We start from the raw sequence: 18800 nt of genomic DNA on the forward strand, positions 1-18800 counted from the left end.
GCCAGTGTTTCACCCAGCAGAGCATGCGCCCATCTAAACCATGGGCAGCCAGCTTCTCCACTAGAATGTTATGGTGGACAGTGTAAAAGGCCTTACTGAAGTCCAGGTAGACCACATTGACAGCCTTACCTTCATCTACCAAGCAGGTCACCTTGTCATAGAACAAAATCAGGTTTGTCAGTCAGGATTTACTGTTCATAAACCCATGCTGACTCGGTCTGATCCGCTGGCTGACCTTTAGTTGATCCGTGATGATTCCCGAGATTATCCTTTCCATAACCTTCCTGGGTGCCGAGGTGAGACTGATGGGCCTATAGCTGCCAGGATCATCTTTCTGACCCTTTTTGAAGATAGGCGTCACATTTGCCAGCCTCCAATCCATCTTGCACTTGGCTTTGTTGAACCTCATGAGGTTCTCCTGGGCCCACTGCTAGAGCTTGTCTAGGTCTCTTTGGATGTCAGTGATGTGTGGAAATCATATTGTATAGCCTGTATGTTTATTTCAGTGGTGCACATATACTGGCTGCAAGGGATATTGCTCCTCCTAACTTGCACGCAATAGGGCAAGAGCTTGGTACAGATATAAGCAGAACTAATACATAATCAGTGATTTTCCCTGAATTTGGATACATATTCATTATATTTCCGAGAACCCCTTAGCGTAGAGTCCCTCCCCCTTGCACATGCATTGTGAGCAGTTGGGATCACCTCCTGGTGGTCATGGGATGAAGGATCATTGTCTTCGTAATGAAGGATTGTAGTCTTCCCTGTAGTAAACTTTCAACCCTGTGCTAAGGGTAGCCCCCAGACCAGATCTAACTTGCTTTGAACATCTTATCACCTCCTCTCTGGGTCTCCTTGAGCTGTTCTGAAACCTTTATCTTACTCTCTGCCATCCCCCATATTACTAGGGGGAGTTATAATCCTAGCTTGTTACCGTCCCATTCTTCTAGTGGCCTCTACATATTTCCTTCTGTAAACAATCTCTAACTCCATTCTACCCTCAGTTTCTATGGACTTTTTATTATCCTCCAGCTTCCTAACTTCTGTGAATTCTTTCTCACTCTTCATTGACTCATCCCTCCAGCATGTCAACCACACCTCAGAGCTTGGTGTCATCTGCAAACTTGATGAGAGTGCACTTGATTCCACTGTCAATGTAATTGATGAAGATACTGCAGTACTGACTGGTGAGGGATGCTAACTGTTGCTGATCACCATCTGGACATGGAGCTATTGACCATCACTTGCTGAGTATAATTTTGCAATCAGTTCCTTATCCATCAAAAAGTCCACCCATCAAATTCGTATTTTACCAGTTTGGAGAGGAAAATGTTACTGGGGGCAGTGTCAAAGGCATTACTGATATCCAGATGACCACGAAATCATAGAATGGTAGGTAAGATGTAGAGAAGTTAAATGTAGATAAGTTATATCATTGACTCTTCTCTTGTCCACTGATGCAGCTTTTCTTATCCTTTTTTACATCCCTCTCCAAGTCCAGTTCTAAATCGGCCTTGACCTTCCTGACTTCATCCTCACTCAGCCTAACATCATCCCTATACTCCTTCCAGGTTACCTATCCTTGTTTTCACTGCCTGTGCTTTTCCTTTTTGCTCTCCAGACTGACCTGCAGATCCTGGTCAGCCATGTCAGTCTCTTGCCTTCCTTTCCTGACTTCCTACACCTGGAGATGGGGAGCTCTTTTGCCCTGAGGAAAGCTTCCTTAAAGATCTGCTGGTTCTGCTCTGCGCCCTTGTCCTTGAAGACAGTTTCCCAGGGAATCTTCTTGACTAACTCCCTGAAGAGCTGCAAATCAGCTTGTCTAAAATTTAGCATCCTGAATTTAGTCTTTGTCCCATATCCCTCAGAGGTATGAACTACACCATTGTACAATATCTGCAGCTCAGGCAGCTTCATGTCACCAGTCAGTTTACTTGCATTGAAGAGCAATGTGTTCAGTGTTCTGTCTCCTCTGTCTGGGCTGTGTATTGCCTGGCTTTATTCCAGGAGCCTCCTGAATTACCTACAATGTCAAAACAGACTGGGTTATTTTAGATCTGTCATAAAATAATTCAGTTGATACGTACGAGCACTTTCAACAGGGAGAAAGAGATACAAATATGTCCACTGTGAATCCTTACAGAGATACTCCAAATATTCAGTTTCAATTGCTGCTTACCTCTTTCTTTCCATCCCTCATTATACATAAATGTATATATGCAAACATGTACTGTTACAGCTTGATCTGTATTGCATTCATTATGCTTTTATGGAAAAGAACACAGACAGAAATACAGTTTCTAGCTATTTATGTGCTGTCCCTTGTAGCATCCTTCTGTGGTGTCAGGAGGAGAGTGCACATGTCTGGGTTCAGATATTCAGTTTCAGAGGTAAGATACAAGATAACCTTTAATTTCCAGAATTACAGCCAGTATGTTATATATTTCCTCATGGCTTTAAATGATAATGACTGTTTAAGAAAACCAAAGGAGGAAGGAGTAAGTGCTATGGTAGTAGCATTTTTATTCTAAACATACTCTACAGTTTTCATAGAATCTGTTGTCTTTTGTGATATAAAAAAAAATAGGATAAAAGTAGTGTTTTTCTTGTCCTTGCAAGTATCTGTGTATATAAATAGTGTGATGCTCGTGTTGTGCTAAGTGCTTCACTCATTAAATTTAAATCTAGAAGGCAGTGACTTGGCAGCACAGTGCAAGCAAGAACTATCCAGATCGAATTGATTATGCTTGACAAGGAGAATATATGACAAATCAGTAAGTCAGGTACTGCTGTGGTGTCTTAACAGACCTGCTGGTTTCTTCACTGTCAGTGGAGGCCCAGACCTGAACATAGGTTGCAGTGCTACCAATTCAGTTGGCTGTGAGATGCCTGCAAAAGTGCGTTAGATTAGTTAGATGCTAGTTCATGCATAATACATTCCTTCAGGAACAAAGCAAAATATTTTTCTTTTTAAATGCAGTATGAGTCACTTCTACTATGTATTTAACAAGCCTTACTCAGTACAAACATTGGAAAACATGTTGAGGTTTGTTAGATTATTAAAAGGAGAAGAGGTGTGAATGTTTTCTTCTGAAAGAATAGTAGAAGCAGTATAATGAGATACTTGTAAAAGCTGAAAAAAAGAAATGGAATGCATAGCTTTTCAGATTCTACCTCTATTAAAATTGTGAATTCTATTTCTTTTTCTTTTTTTTCCCCTTAAATTGACTTCTGTGTTCATAAAACTAACATGCAGGAACATTTACTGGCAGTGATCTGGTCTCTCATTTGAAATGCAGTTTGTAAGCAAGAATGGCTTCAGTATTTAAGGCTAAATTGCTTGGTTATTAACCGACAATTGATATGTTTTATTAAAAAACCTAAGGCAATGCAAAATGATGATGATAATCCCTAAATAAGTGAGATATACTGTAGGAAAAACCATGAATGGCAAGAGAACTGTGACCGAGGTATGCTTCCTTTCTCCTTTACTTGTGCTGGAGAGTTGCAGGACTGGTCCCACCCAGTCATGCAGAGGGTGGTTGAATGATAAAGGAAGCAGGCAAAGGAAAAGCTCCACAGTTGAAAGTGTGGAGGATGAGACTGACCAAAACAGATCATCCTCAGGCATTATGATACTTAAAAGAGTCTTTCATTGTAGTGTTTCTGAACTGTAAATCTGTCTGCTTTCACCAGGAAGAAGGGATTTGCACATGTTAAGCTGTGTGATTTCAAAAATTTACCCTGCAGAAGTATGCCTGCTCCTTCCTGTTACTCATAAGGGATTAAATCTGGAAGGAAAACAAGAGTGTGCTAGGTAGCAGTCTCATCTTGTGACAGTGTGGCATGCTGTCCTGTTGCTTGAGAAATGACAAGAGGGGGACACAGCATGTAAGGTTACACCAGGTAAGCTGAAAATGGTGCCTGTAAAGTTGTTCTGTTACGGTATCCAAATGAAGCTTCCTGGCTTAGTATTTTTCTGTGTGGATTTCCCCAGCCCAGACTGTTATTTGGTCCTGAGGCGCTGAGATGTCACGAGAAATAAAGTGCTTTGGCAGAGTGTCTGATAAACAAAGAGATGTAGGGATTCCAGAAACTGGAACATACAATAAATGGAAGGCGAGGTCATAACTGCAAAAAATGTAATATGTGATTAGAATTGTACCAGAATGGGAGAACATTGTTAGGTTCAGTTCTTCACCAACATTAAAGTAACATGCATTTAATAAAATGAATATATTTTCCTTAGATTACTAAAAAACTACAGTGACAGGGGTTTAGCAGAAGTGAAAAGCTTAGTTCCAAGGTGTTTGCTTAGTTTCCAAGAAGTTGCATTTAATTTTGATGAAAATGTAATTCTCAAAAGAAATTATACCAGGTGTACAAATTGGTACACCTAGTATATTAGTATATTGGAGGTACTCAGTGGAAGATGCTTGTCTAAGCAATAAGATCATTTTTTGCTGATCAATAACAATCAGAAAAGCCAGAACACCTAATTTTCTGATATATATATATAAACACTCTGTGTTTAGTTCTGTACATAAAAGCCCTATTCTCATGGTATCAGTCCTTCCAGTACATTAACCAGATTTCTACTGTTTGGACAATGTAAATTAATAACATTCCTACTGAGGCAAAGAATGTTATCATTAGTAGGGATTCTTGTCTTATATAGTGATGACAATACCTTTATAAATACACTTGAGCAAAGCTGCTGAGTCATGAGTCCTGTAATGGCACAATAGTTGTGCATGGAGAAGCAGTGATACAAGCTTATAACAAAATAATTACTGTGAATCAGGATTTAAAGCCACGAGAAGCATGGAAGGAAGAAATATTTTTAGTTTAATATTTAAATTCAGTTTATTAGGTTGCTAACCTGTAGAGATAAACAACACTAATTCTGAATATGTCACGGTAGATTTCAATATGTTATTAAGCCGAAGGAATTCCTTAAGGTGCTTTCTTGGCTTTCTCCATGTCAAGTGAGAAGAAGCAATGCTGTGAAGTAAGAATACATACCAACAAGTACAAATGTATTCTTGTTGAAAGAGACTGAGGGATTATGTCTTGATTCAAAATTTTTTGAATCAGTATTCAAAGATGGAAAGTGAAATTTTTTTCCACTTTTTAGTTGAGTTATATTCTTCATTTTGAACAGTCTAATGAAACTAGAATTTGGTCTCTTAAAATTAATTTTTGCAGATAGGAAAACTGCATTCTCAGTGTCATTTGATATGCTCAAAAATATGAATGGCCTTTATAAGAAAAACTATAATGGGCATAAAAAGAAAATATTTAATTTCAGCTTCTTCTTTTTCTGGCATGAAATAAGAAACATCTGCAGGACTCATTAGCTCGTAGCTGAACAATACATTAGCCTAAGTCAGCAACAAACATAAGCAATAGATTAACTTTGTCCTCACTGACGGTGTCATTGAGATCAGTCTTAGTTATATTGCAACAACAGACCCTGACCAATGTAGCATAAACAAAGTAATTAAACATGCCAATCAGAATCCAAATTATGGATATTTCCAAAACATCAGTATGTTCCATCACTTGTCCTCTCAGAGTAGAAGAAGGGACCTGAGTATTTTAAAATCCACCAATCCAACATTAAATACTGTTGTTTCAAGAATATATGAATACCCAAACACTGCGAAATAAAAAGTTTCGTAAAATAAGGAATACGAACAATAAATTGGCAGGATGTGAGTCTTGACACAGTTTGGGATTGGAAAGTGTTGGGCATTTATTTCATACGACTTTCATTTAAATGCAGAAAGAATTAAATTATGCTTCCTCTGGTCCTGCTGAAGTCATAGCAATAGGAATAGTTATTAACATGGTTAATCAGGATTGTGTTAAATGGCATATTTTTTGTATATAATTTTGTTTGCCGCTACCTTTAATTTCATAATCTGTTTGTAACAAACGGCATTGTATCCATTTGTCTCATGAGCACTCTTTGTTTAAAAATGATCTATAGTAGCTTCTCTGTTCTTCTTGACTTGGCAGCCCTAAATGATGGCTCTGTCTGCTGCCGACCATTCGCCTTTGTTTGCAAATGTCTGCATCAGTTCTGTGGAGCTGACTGCCCCGTGAGTCAAGTGAATTTACTTAATGGCTTTGTCCTGCCTAAGAAGAAAGCCACGTTTCCTGTGATGAGTTCACTTATCTTGGTGGAGCAGTTCTCCCTGGAACCTAAGAAGTCTACTCATTGCATATCTGAAGAGCAGGGATCTGGAGGGTGACTTAACCAGTGTAGTTTATCTGCAGCTTTATACACTGTTGACTGCTGAATCTGTGTAAGAAAGGGCCAATTTAGCTTTATAAACATAGATTTGTTTTTGTGTCATTACCCAGCATGTGGTACGTGAAACACAGTGGCAGCAATCTGTCTAGTGAGAATAGGAGCAGAAATGAGAATGTGATTAATAGAAAACCAGAGTGCAGTGCAGTGAAACATAATGGCAATGGCCTACCTGGTGAGAACAAAGTGATGAAAAGAGCGTGATTAAAAAGACCGAAAACAGCCTGGCAAAACAGCACAAGAGAAGGGGAGGGAACTGATTCCAAGAGTTCAAGTGAAACCAGGAAACATTATTAAGTCTTGCTGATTAGTAAGTGGCACGTGTAATTTGTAGAAGTATGTAATTTGTGGGACTATATAATTACAGTCTTTTCAGTGCCAGATTTGTTTTCTGTATCTAGATGCTTACACATAGTGATCAGGTGCTTCCCTATTTTGTGTTTCTATTACTTGAAGGATTTCTGATTAATTCTAATGCTTCTAGTTCTGGTAGCACTTCTAATGTGTTCATTTACTTTTTTTTTGGTATTTTCTTATCTTTGCTGGAAGTTAGATATAAAACTAACTTAATCCAGATCAGTTTTAACAGTGTTACAAGAAGCAGCAAATTGGCTTCTGGTATTCTTTTACATCCAGGAGTCTCACTGATTGTAATGCTTACTCTTTATATTAAAAATAAATGGGTGAGATGATGGAAAAGGGACTGACAAGCAGCAAAAATCATTTTTAGACCTTTGGGTAAATATAGGGTGCTGATGAGAAAGCCGTGGAGGAAGTATGAATTCTGATTTGGAATTCAGTCACACAACATAATCTTTGACGTGAAGGCCACTGGGTGTTGCAAACTGTACATAGGATTGTGCAGAGTGAAAGGTCAATAGTGATCTGTGTGAAGGGAGGAGAGTGAGTGCGACTCTGTGCATCTGAACAAAGCACATGGCTGTGTTTCAGTCTGATGAACACCCACAGAGAAGATGAACATAGAAATAGAGTTTCCTATTAATTTTTCAGTATAATACTTAAAGGACAAATAATATGAAACCTTATAATATTTTGAAGTAGTAGAATCATTTAGGTTGTGAAAGATCCTTAAGGTCAAGTCCAACCATTAGCTTGTCACTACCACTAAACCATGTCCCTTATAGTGCTGCATCCACACATCTCTTAAATAGCTACAGGGAGAGTTACTCCACTGTCTGCCCTGGCAGCCCATTCCAATATCTAATGATCCTCTCTGTGAAGAAATCCATCCTGACAACCAATCTATACCTTCCCTGCTGCAACCTGGGGGCATTTCCTTGTGTTCTATCTCACCCGTCACCTGAGAAATGAGGCCAACACTTTTCTTGCTGCAGCCTCATTACAAAGAGTTGTAGAGAGGGATTAGGCATCCCTCAGATTCTTCCAAGTTAAACAGCCCCAATTCCATTTGCGGCTGGTTCTATGTCTTGCTTTCTAATGCTATCACCAACTTTGTTGCTCTTTGGACATGCTCAGACAACTTACTTAGAATGACTGTATTTCGCTTGATTAAAGTCCATTCACAGCAATCCTTTGAGACCAGGCTACCAGCCTGATTTTTCCCACTGAACAGTGCATCTGTCCAAGCCATGAGCTTCTCCAGGACAATACAGTGGGAAACAGTGTCAGATACCTTGTGTAAATAACAGCCACAACCCCTCCCTCATCCACTAAACAGGCCCATCTTATCGTAAAAGGAGACAGAGTTACAACAGAAATACTTGAGAACTATCCAGTGTCTTAGTGTCAGGGATAAAACAAGGGATATGCTTTTACTCCAAACTATAATAATTAAAATATTATTGGTTAACATATTGACAGGCACAGCTGACATGACAGCAGCATTCTTACTGAAAAAAATAAAGGAAAAGTGGACTCTGATAATGCTACAAGGTGCTGACAACCTGCATATTTGATTTTATTGCAAAGCAGCGGCAGACTGCAAGCTCATTCTTGCAATGGCCAAGGCCGACCATGGAGAAGTGTGAACTGAGAGACTTTCAAGTACCTCATTCAATCTCCTGCTTGTTGTAGGAGAGCTGGAAGAACCTTGGCACTTGTGCAGCCTAGAGATTTAGTGTCACTTGCATCACAAACAGGAAGGAAATCGCCAAGCTACTGTAGTGACGCAAACAATTTGTGAAAATGATTCATAGATAATAATAATTGAAGATATATGGAACATTAAAAAAAAAAAAGATGGAAATTGCAGGATTTTTATTTGGAGATTTTTAGAAAAGTAATTTGTACTTTTAATTAAAAAATAAAAAATAAAATAGAACTATTCCTGTTACTAATTACAGCAGAACAAACAGTTCAGAAAACAGACAAGTAACCCTTTAGAATCTTAAAGGTGACCAAGAAAGAAAGGTAAGAGGGCTTGTAGAAGATGTAGGAGAGAAGACATGGACAGAGATCTTTTTCTTGTGCTTGAATTCAGCTTACTGATTTCACTTTTATTAATAATAACAATTCACTGTTAACTTCTTTCCTCCTTAATGTTATTAGGAAACAACAGCTGCCCTTCATTAGTCTGTATGATGCTTCTAAATCTGGGGGATTGTATGGTGTCAACTGGTCACTTCAGAATAATGTGTAAGGGAAAAAAAGCTCATTAAATTGGCTTATTCTCTCCCATGAGGATCACAGAAGCTTCTGTCAGTATTAAAAAAAAACAAACAAACAAACAAAAAAAAAAAAAACAACACACAAAAAACAAAGAAACAAACAGAAAAGCAACCAAAAATAACAACAAAAAAACTTCAGCTACTGACATTCACCAAACTGTGAAGGTTGTGAATGGCATGAAGGCTGGAGGTTTTTACAGTATAGCATGTTTTGGAAAACAGCTAGTTTCATTACATTCTTATTCACTGAGGTATGCTTTTGTCATGGCAAAATTGGAAGCAGAATTTATAGGATTGCTTCCTGCTGGGAAACCTTGACATAATTACAGAGAAATTATCCTTCTGCTGTTAGATTGGATTTTGCATTGCATAGTCTAAACTCCAGTGGTTTTGGTGGGGTTTATATCTGTATTGTATAGGTCTGAATTGTCCCTCAGTGAGTCAGAGGCTATTTAAAAATTTCACAATCTGGAAGACAGTGCAGTAAAAGAAGCACAGGCAGTGGAAGGTAATATAAATGTGTATTTGATTGATTTATTCCAGGTTTCCAGGAGACAATAAATTCAGTCAGTCACTTCTACATTTATAAAGTGGATCTCACATAAGGCCTTTGTGTGGTACATAGAATCAATAAGATGATATGTAAGTGAAAGAAATTCAGTCAAATATTGGCTGTTTTGCTTTAACCATTGAATACAGATAGCAATCAGACATTTTGCTTTGTCAGCTTACAGTAGGAGGGCATGTATGTATACATATGCATGTGTGTCTGTGTCTATCTTTTTTTAAACATACATATATAAAAATGAATATATATAGTGAATGCTATTTTGTCCTTTTCATGCAGAGTCATGGTTAAAATTTGCTAGTTTAGGGCATTAAATATTTATGAAGAGAAAGAATTTGCTCACCTGATGAATATTTCATCACTACATTTTTTATTTCTATTTTTTTGCATATATCTTATATTTAGTCATAGTAATCTTTGATGCAGAAACTTTTTGCGGAATGTTGAAAGTAATAATTAACACAGACTTTAAAATACATGGTTCAATTTAAAATTTCATATTCTAACGAATTCTCTTAAGGGAATTATTTTCTGTTCAATTAAGTCATCAGAAGAGTAGGAAGACGGTTTTGGAGGATAAAAAAACAACTCAGTTTGACAAAATATTTTGGGATTACTTTTTGTCTGCTACTTGAATTAGTGGAGTTACTTAAAATTACTTTGTTATTAGATACTTGTATTAATTAATCTTTTGTATTCATGTTAATAATGTTTTAATAATGTTAAGCAATTGAAAATGCACTGCAATGGAGGCATTTTGCTTGTCCATCTTTAAACCTGAACTTTCTTACATGCATATAAGCTAGAAAATGCCATGGGGTCTGTGCAAATTATTCATGAATGTGAGTTAACTTCAGAAGGAATTTCTGATTTTAAAAACCAACAAGTATAACTTTGACCTAAAAACCAATAGTAACAAAGTTGAACCTAAAAACTTGAGAAAATATTCATGAAAAGATATTAATGAAGTACATTTTTGTGAGTCAGTGAGTACTGGTGTCTAACTTTGAAGTTAAAAAAGAAAACAACAAAACAGCAACATTCAAAGTCTTTTAAATTAAAATACATTTTTTCCTTTGCCTCTTGAAAGGGCTGAAAATACAGTGAGGCATTTTACTAGAAGCATGAGATTTTAAACTGACCAACCCAAAACATAAACAGTTTTTTACATATACTATTTATTTTTCTTTAGAGAGAGTGGAAAGCATACAACAGAAGATTGTTCTTTAGTTTCTATCCTGAAAGACAAATGAGCGATTTTTTTCTCCACTTTTATGTGTAATAAGAATGAACTACATTCCAGCGAAGGCAATCTCAGTTCCTCAAAGTTAAGAATGTAAATATAACCAGAAACATATAATTAAATTGTTTAAATGAACATCTAAAGGAACACTAGAGATGAAGACTATGGAGGAATATGGAAGCAGTAGGGATTTTTCCATCATCGTTTTTGTAATCGGTCTTTTTAATGTAATGTAATTTGAATTCCAATAATGATAAAATGGTGTTCTGTCTGTCATAGAATATATGTTAGATATCAATGTGAAACAATATGAAGAGATTTAGAGGTAGCAAAGATAGGGAAAGAAGTTGAGTAGCTATGGAAATATAGTTTCTTCTCTCACATTGCTCAGCCTTTCTGCTAACTGTATTTCAAACACATTGTGATTCATGGAATCACATAGAATTCATAGAATTAGGAGGCTTAAGGGAAATTCTGGTTTCAACTGGTCCAACCTCTACTCTAGAATGGACATCTAGAGCAGGGCACGCATGTCCAATTTCAGGAGGTTTTTGAAGATCTCAAGGAAGAAGGCTCAACAGTCTCATCCCTTAAGAAGAATGCAAAAGTTTTCTTAAATGTCTCATGTCTGGAACCCAGAATGATGAGCATGTTAAGAGCCCAGTAGTACAAGATAAAAGAGAATAAGATACAGGATCCTCGGTCTTGTAGTTTGTAGACTGAGTGTACCATACGTCTTCAGCTGTACACTTTGCTTTTCTGTGTGCTCAGAAGCAAAGATCAAAATATCACTTTGCATTATTCTGACCTGAACTGATCAAGTAAAACACATTCTGCAGTATCTCAAGTGCTGAAGAGAACATGCTGTATGAGTAATAATCTTGCCGTTGGGATGGGCTGCAATGTCAGTCATTCTCATGTGATGTGCTATGGCTGCAGTGGTGTCTAATGAAGTGTAGTGAAGAGAGGTGGTGTTTGGCTCCACCAAACAGCATTTCAAACTTGGGAGAGCAAGGAGAAGTTTTGCTGTTTGTTTAAAACATGGAAGAAGGGAAAACTAAAAGGGATGAAGGACAGATTTTTAATGTTTCACCAGAACACAGCTGCTCTTATTTCATACAGAGGAAGGCGCTGGTTGGGATTGAGTTGCAGCTATAGGAGAGATGCTGTGTCCTCTGCAAACCACACTTCTGATAGAAAGCGTATGGAAAAATAATAAATATACTCTGAGGAACATAAGCAAAAAATAGGGGAGAGGTGGAATTCAGAAAGTCTGCATACTCAGAATGAAAAAAAGTCCTGAAAAAACACAGCTCAAAATCAATAGGCTTGACTTCTACACTAATGAAAATTGAAAGGTGTGGAGAAGCACTGGGGTGCTGACTGACAGGTGCTGTGAAAATGCTGTGAAGTCAAAGATACCGATAAACTTTTGACTTCTAGTTGCTTTATTCATTTAAGATAAAAGAAAAATCAATATACTTGTCTTCATTTATTCATGTGAAAAAGAAGTCTTGAGAAGTCTTTTCTTTTCCTGAAATATTAAGACTAGTAATTATGTAGTTTAAATATGTAGATACAAATCAAGGTAAATGCAAATATTCATAGGAAAGTAATGAAACATTACCCCAGTGTATTTTTATGCTTCATATTGCCATGTTCTCTCTTGAGAACAAGTGTATCAAAGCCACTTTAGTGCCAGCAAGAGAGAAAAAAACAGTAAATTTTACTCTTCTGCTTAAACATGTTTCTCCTTTGCCATTTCCGTTTGTTGTAATGCAGTTGTCAGCAAAGAGCTGCTTATATTTAGTAAAGTCAGTCTAGAAAAAAAATAATTTGTTTAAACTGTTCCCATCTTACCTGTACTTTAAGGCAGAACAACGGTTCAGGTTTAGTACAGTATCTAATGGCAACTTCAGATAAATGGCTACTTTGGTGGGTCAGAGTCACCATTTTTAGCATAAACATTTATTAACATTCTGTATCTTAGAGTGTGCACCCTCATCAAGTTTGAAGTTGTAGAAGAAGAATACCTATAAAATAAGAATCCATATCATCACTCTTACTACACCATAATTACAATTTTCAAAAATTCTTCAGTCACATAAAAGTTATGCATCAAACTTCCCTTAGGACACACAGAACAACCAAGTAAAAAGCTTGAATTTTGTTTGGTTTGGAAAGTTAAGATTTCCATGTGTAATTGTGAGGTCATCATCTGTAAGGTTTTGCTTTCAAATCTGTAACATATAACAAGAGGCAGATACTTTACCATAACTATATTTTATATCCTTTTTAGAAATTAATAAATATCGTTAAAATCAGAAGGCTGATTTACAGTCTTTGTGAGCTATTTGAGTGCACTTGGTTTTGTACATAAAAGCACTAGAGTATTTTCTAGTTACTTCCTTTGCTCTTTTGAAACACACACATCTTCTTGAAGTAGTGCATATGGCAATGTGTGTTTGTGTGTGTATGTAAAATTGTGTGTGATATTTCAAGCCATGACAGACTACTAGTGGTTTCAGAATTACAGCTTTAAGTACCGTTGTGCCTTTGGCAGTATTTGAAACCTTGGCAGGAGCTGCAACTAATTAAGAACTGACTAACTGTTTTAAAAACAAATCTTTTTACACTGGTTTCCTTTAGCAGAGCATCCTGCCAGATACTTGGCTGTGCATCCATCAGTGGGCACTGGATTAACTTTCTTGGTCTGCTACGTTGAAAATGTAAGGACAGGAAACAGCAAAATCATTGTCTAATACTGTCTTATGAGAAATACATAATTCATCCTGCCAATTAAATCTTTTGAAACACATATTTTGGTCTTAAACAAAAGCACCTCTCTTGGTATTTCCAGCACTGCTCTTTTGAAGAAGAAATATTCCACATTTTGATAACACCTTAAATTCTGTAAAGATACCCATCTTTTTCTTGAAATAAAAGAATGAAAGAATAGGTTTTGTTTAGACTTCAAGTTCTTAGTAAATTTAAAACTGTGAAGAGTGAAGATTTACTTTATTAAATACCACAGGCATTTCTAGGGTTTCCTAATGAGTTGGTTTTGATTAACATCCATTATCCATTCATAGTTTAGTCAGTTTGTAGTGGATGATCACTTACATGCATTAGTGAGTTTCCTGGTGTCTTCCTTCCTGGTGTTATTTTATTTTTAGAATAGCTGCAAACGCAGCTTAGGCAACTGAATGCAGAAGGAGGCACTGCCATTCCTGAGGGCCCATGATTGCCAAGGGATGTACAGTCATTCCAGTACTACATTTTCTAGACAGAAAATGAACATACAGTGAAAGAACAGCCTTGCTGTAAAACTGTGATATGAAACCTGATGTATCTTTGACTGTCATAAATGGTGCGTTTTCCAGATTTGCTGCCAACTGTGTTTTAAACTAGAATACATAACTGCAGTCTCATATTTAGCAGACAAGGAGAAGAAAGGTGTCCTACTTTTAAACTAAAAGAGGATGCAAAACAGTCTGATATTGGTATGGTAATGAATGCTGTACATTTCATTGATAATGCTCGGTATTGCTGTATAGCAGTAACAGCCACAAATATCACATCGTTAGTTTGGATTTCTGAATGACATGTAAAAGAAAGAGGAGCAAGAGCAGGTAGGGAATCATAGAACCATGGAATGGTTTGGGTTGAGAGGGACCTTTGAGGTCATCTATTTTCAACCCCCCTGCTACAGGCAAGGACACTTTCCTCTAGACTGGGTTGTTCACACCCCCATCTAGCCTGGACCTGAACAAATCCAAGGATGGGGCATTCACAGCCTTGCTGGTGTCTCACCACCCTCACAGAGAAGAATTTAGTCTTAATATCTAGTCCAAATCCACCCAATTCCAGTTTTGAGCCATTTTCCCTTGTCCTGTTGCTATGTGCCCTTATCAAATGTCCCTCCCTAGCTTTCAAGTGAGGCCCCCTTCAGGTAGATCCAATGAAGATTGAAAATTGGCCTTACCCATTACCTGATCCAGTTTCAGTACATCATCATCACAAGCAAGGTTTGTGTGCTTGTTGTCACTGCTATAAACATTGCTCTCAGTTGTGGGAGGCCCACTAATTTTTGTCTCAAGCAGTGGCATGAATGAGTATAATATAGACAGACAAATACATCTTGAGAAAATTCAGTTTTCCTTATGGCTGTCTTCTCCACTTTAATAACTTGGGATGGCAGTTACCTCAGACATATTATATGGAGTTGTAGATGGTATCTTCTGGATAGTTGTAGAGTGGCACTGTCATTGCTCTTTGTATATCCCTGTGGAGGAGAAGCAGGGGGAGGTGCTGGGAACTGATGGCAGGCTGGGAGTAGGACAGAGTTTCCAGGGAACAGTTAAATTGGGAACTGGGAAACATTTCTCTACCATGAAAGTGGTCAGACCAGGGAACAGACTTACTTAGAGATGTGATGGATGCCCCACCCCTGTCAGTGTTCAAGAGGCAATGCCCTCAACAACATGCTTCAACTTTTTTCTATTTCTACTCCTTATATTTTTCAGGCCTATTCAATCCCATCCCATTGTCTGTCTCTTGTTGCAGTGGCTCTCAGATGAGCTGGTTTAGTTGTCTAGGCATGCCATTTGCAGATTAAACCTGGCTGGATGGTACGGAGGGAGACTGTGATTGGGTCCAGTGGGGACTTTGGTGGAAATACACCATGTTCCAGCTCTTCACTTAAAGATGGGTTGCCACATCTGTTGTGGCAATACTGCCTGTAGTACTGACAAAAACTGAGCTAGTTTATGATAAAATGAACTGCAGTTTGAGGATCAGGAAATGAGCGAAGAGTCAGACTGCCTATGTGTATACTTTTAATGAAATATCTGTAGCACTAAAATTATAATGTCTGATGCTGAGTTTGTGAGAAGTCAGACAGACACATTAAAACCTAGTGCCTTGGATACCAGACATTTAATGCTGAGTAGAATATTGTTTAATTTTGAAGTCTAATTCAGAAAATGTTGTTTTCTTGTGGGTTCTACGATTCATAGGTGATTTATTTGTACCATTCCATAGAGCTGTTGCATAGCTTTTTCTATAGAGATACTATTATATATCTAAATCTATTGCTCTATATATGATTCGTATATTTTACACATTAAGAGCAGACATACTTCACATTGGATAAGCTTTAATATAAACACAACACTAATTTATAATGTAATACGGAACACTGTTATACTGATTCTGCCTCCCTCTGCTTTCCTGTGCTTAAAGACTTTTCCCAGCCTTGTCAGTCTTTCTACCAATGTCTCAGAAATAATCTGAAATCTGACATAGTAATTCAGGTACTATCTAAACAGTCTCTTCAGTCAATTATATATTGTAGTGTATGTATCCTTATATGCGCTTTCCAGATCTCTCCATGTCTTGTTTTCTTTCCCCACTAATGTCATGCTGTTATATTAACCTCTCAGTAAAATAGGACTGAGGTTTCCCAAATGTGCATGGGATTTTATCTAAGGTGAAAGCTAATGTTAGTGCTGCTTTATATTAATTTTATCCCCATTGCATTAAAAAGAGAAGAAGAACATTCTTAAAAATACTTCAGAGCTGCAGAGTTCTTTATCATAGGGTCATGCACTACTGTTGTCATCACTATGGCAGCTGTTTGTCTTTGTGAAATACTCAACTTCTCCATGCTAAGGGGGACTAAACTTTTCTGACTCTGATTCTGTGCCCAGCACAGTGAGTCACCAGCTGGCTGGCAAAGTGATTCCAGCTGACTCTTTAAGCCACACCTCTGAAATAAGTAAAGAAGTAAATTATGAATAATTACCATGGGGCTGACTCACTGCATAAACAGTGAGTTCAAAATAACTTCAAGTTTTAAATCACTGCTGATGGAAGAAAAAAGTGGCATTGTGTAGGAAATGTTTGCCTTGGTAGTTCGGTGCATTTACTTTAATATCAAAAAGTAGAGTGCTGACATTGCATCTGACATGGTATGATAAGGCAAAAATTGTTTATTATTTGAGTATTCAATAGCTTATCGAAAGCTCTTTTTTTTGGTGTAGTTTATCAAGCTATGTGACATGAAAGAAGTCCTGCCACATACAGGACTTTTAATGTGATTAAAAAGGAGGTGTGCTAGAAGCACAAATAAGTCCATAACTATTTTAACATCAATTTCTTTACTGTGCATTTTATTTCCTGTCCAGGATCAAGAAATACAACACTAGCAACTAGCATCTAGGTCTTTTGACTTAAACAAGAGCATTTCTGAACTCCTGTTGTCATGAAACTTGGCATGCTGTTAAACTGCATTTATTAATTTTCATTGCTGACACCTGCTTATTCAAACAGTAAAGGTCTTGGGTTTTAATATATTAGTCAATGACAGTATATATTGAATAGTTGTCGTCTCAGTGAAGGTTACAGCATTCTTTCTTAAATAGGTGAAATATGTAAAATGCATGTGATCTTCATTTAGGTTTAAGATCTTAAAGACTTCAGTTGTCCCGCATTTTATTTCTAGAAAACACAAAACAAAACAAGAACCTGAGACAGCCATTTTAGAGTTATTTGTAAGAGTCTTCAGCTCATGTGCCAAAGAAATGAACATAGTATTCACCTGAAAGACCCTAAACCAGCACTAAGATTGTAAAAAATAATTCAACAAGAAAGGAAGTAGCATCGTCTAGCTCTCTTGGCTGAATAATTTATTTCAGCAGAGATTCAGCTATCCTATTTTATTTAGATGTGTTCCTAAGTGCAGAGTGATCCCACTGAAACAACCATCAGGGTCATAACAGAATCTAGTTTTGAATTTGTAGTACTAGTGTTCATCCCAGTAATCAGTTCTACAAATATTACTCGGATGGCTAGCTGTCATGTTACTGAACTAATGATGTTTCTTACTAGTTTAAAAACAGTAGGTATTTCTATTATTGTTGTAAAATCATCTGCTCTTACAAACAGATTCTACTTAAGTAAGTCTATAATAAAAAAGTGTGTTATTGTCAAATTTGCAAGCTTAGTGTAATCTTTTGTCTATACACCCCTGGTTGTTGGTTAGTCTGGCTTCAAAGTAGACATCTAAACATCAAATTAAGAGTTACAAGAGAGAAGGGTTAACCAGTTAAGCACCATGTTTAGGCCTCTTCAAGATACGTGTTTTGCAGAGCACTGTGTTGTAACCTACTTACAAATTTGAACACTAACTTGTAGAAATAAAAACCATCTGTTTACCTCAGGAAACTTCAGTCTGCGACAGTGTATCTGGCTGGTGCAACAGACTGTAACTCGTCATTTTCTATCAATTGGATTTGACAGCCCCTAGAAGGACTCCATGCTATTTTGCAATTAGCAATAACTGTTGTATCCAGTGTCAATGCAACATACAATTGCTTACAGAACGTTTTACTAAATTAGCCAAGATTTATGTTTAGTGTCAAACACAGTTGGTGTCTGTTGATGAAGCTACTCATTGTCACAGAGTCTCTTAATGTCTGATGAAATTTCACTACAGACAGAAAAGGCATTGTGGCTCTTTTCATGTTTTCTCCTAACACAACACACAGAGTAATACTGAAGGCAAATAAGTCTGTTTAGAATGAATGATACTGATCTTTGAGAAAAAGTTTGAAATCTTCATCTGTGCCACATGCAAGCTCTAAGGCCATCCATCAGTGTGCCAGGGTGCTTCCATGGTTGTAGGGACACTGTCCTCACAGTCTGCCAGGAAATGAGTAAGCTGACAGAAAAGACAGCTTCTTTGGAATATATGTGTGAAAGTGATACTACGGGAAATCAAACAGAAGCAGCTTACATTTAAACAGATGATTGAAGAGAGTGTTTAAAAGATGCAAATTATGAATAGATTTGTTTAGTATCTTTAGAGGGACTCTATATCATATCTATAGGGAGTCCTCTTGGACCTCCCGGTGCTTTTAGAGTCTCCAGGGAGAAATGTTTGACTATTGCTTTCTCTGTCATTGAACACTTGTCAAGACTGTGGGAAGACTGTTTTTATGATGCATGTGCATATAA

General features: G+C 37.2%; 1 protein-coding gene across 2 annotated transcripts in view; it reads left to right on the plus strand.

The window, feature by feature from the left end:
• EDIL3 (EGF like and discoidin domains 3) overlaps nucleotides 1–18800 on the plus strand; it is a 260926-nt gene that overhangs the window by 81687 nt on the left and 160439 nt on the right. The window lies entirely within an intron of this gene.

Source organism: Coturnix japonica, chromosome Z, assembly GCF_054131305.1.
Source record: "Coturnix japonica strain WE chromosome Z, WE-NBRP24, whole genome shotgun sequence".
NCBI classification, from domain to species: Eukaryota; Metazoa; Chordata; class Aves; order Galliformes; family Phasianidae; genus Coturnix; species Coturnix japonica.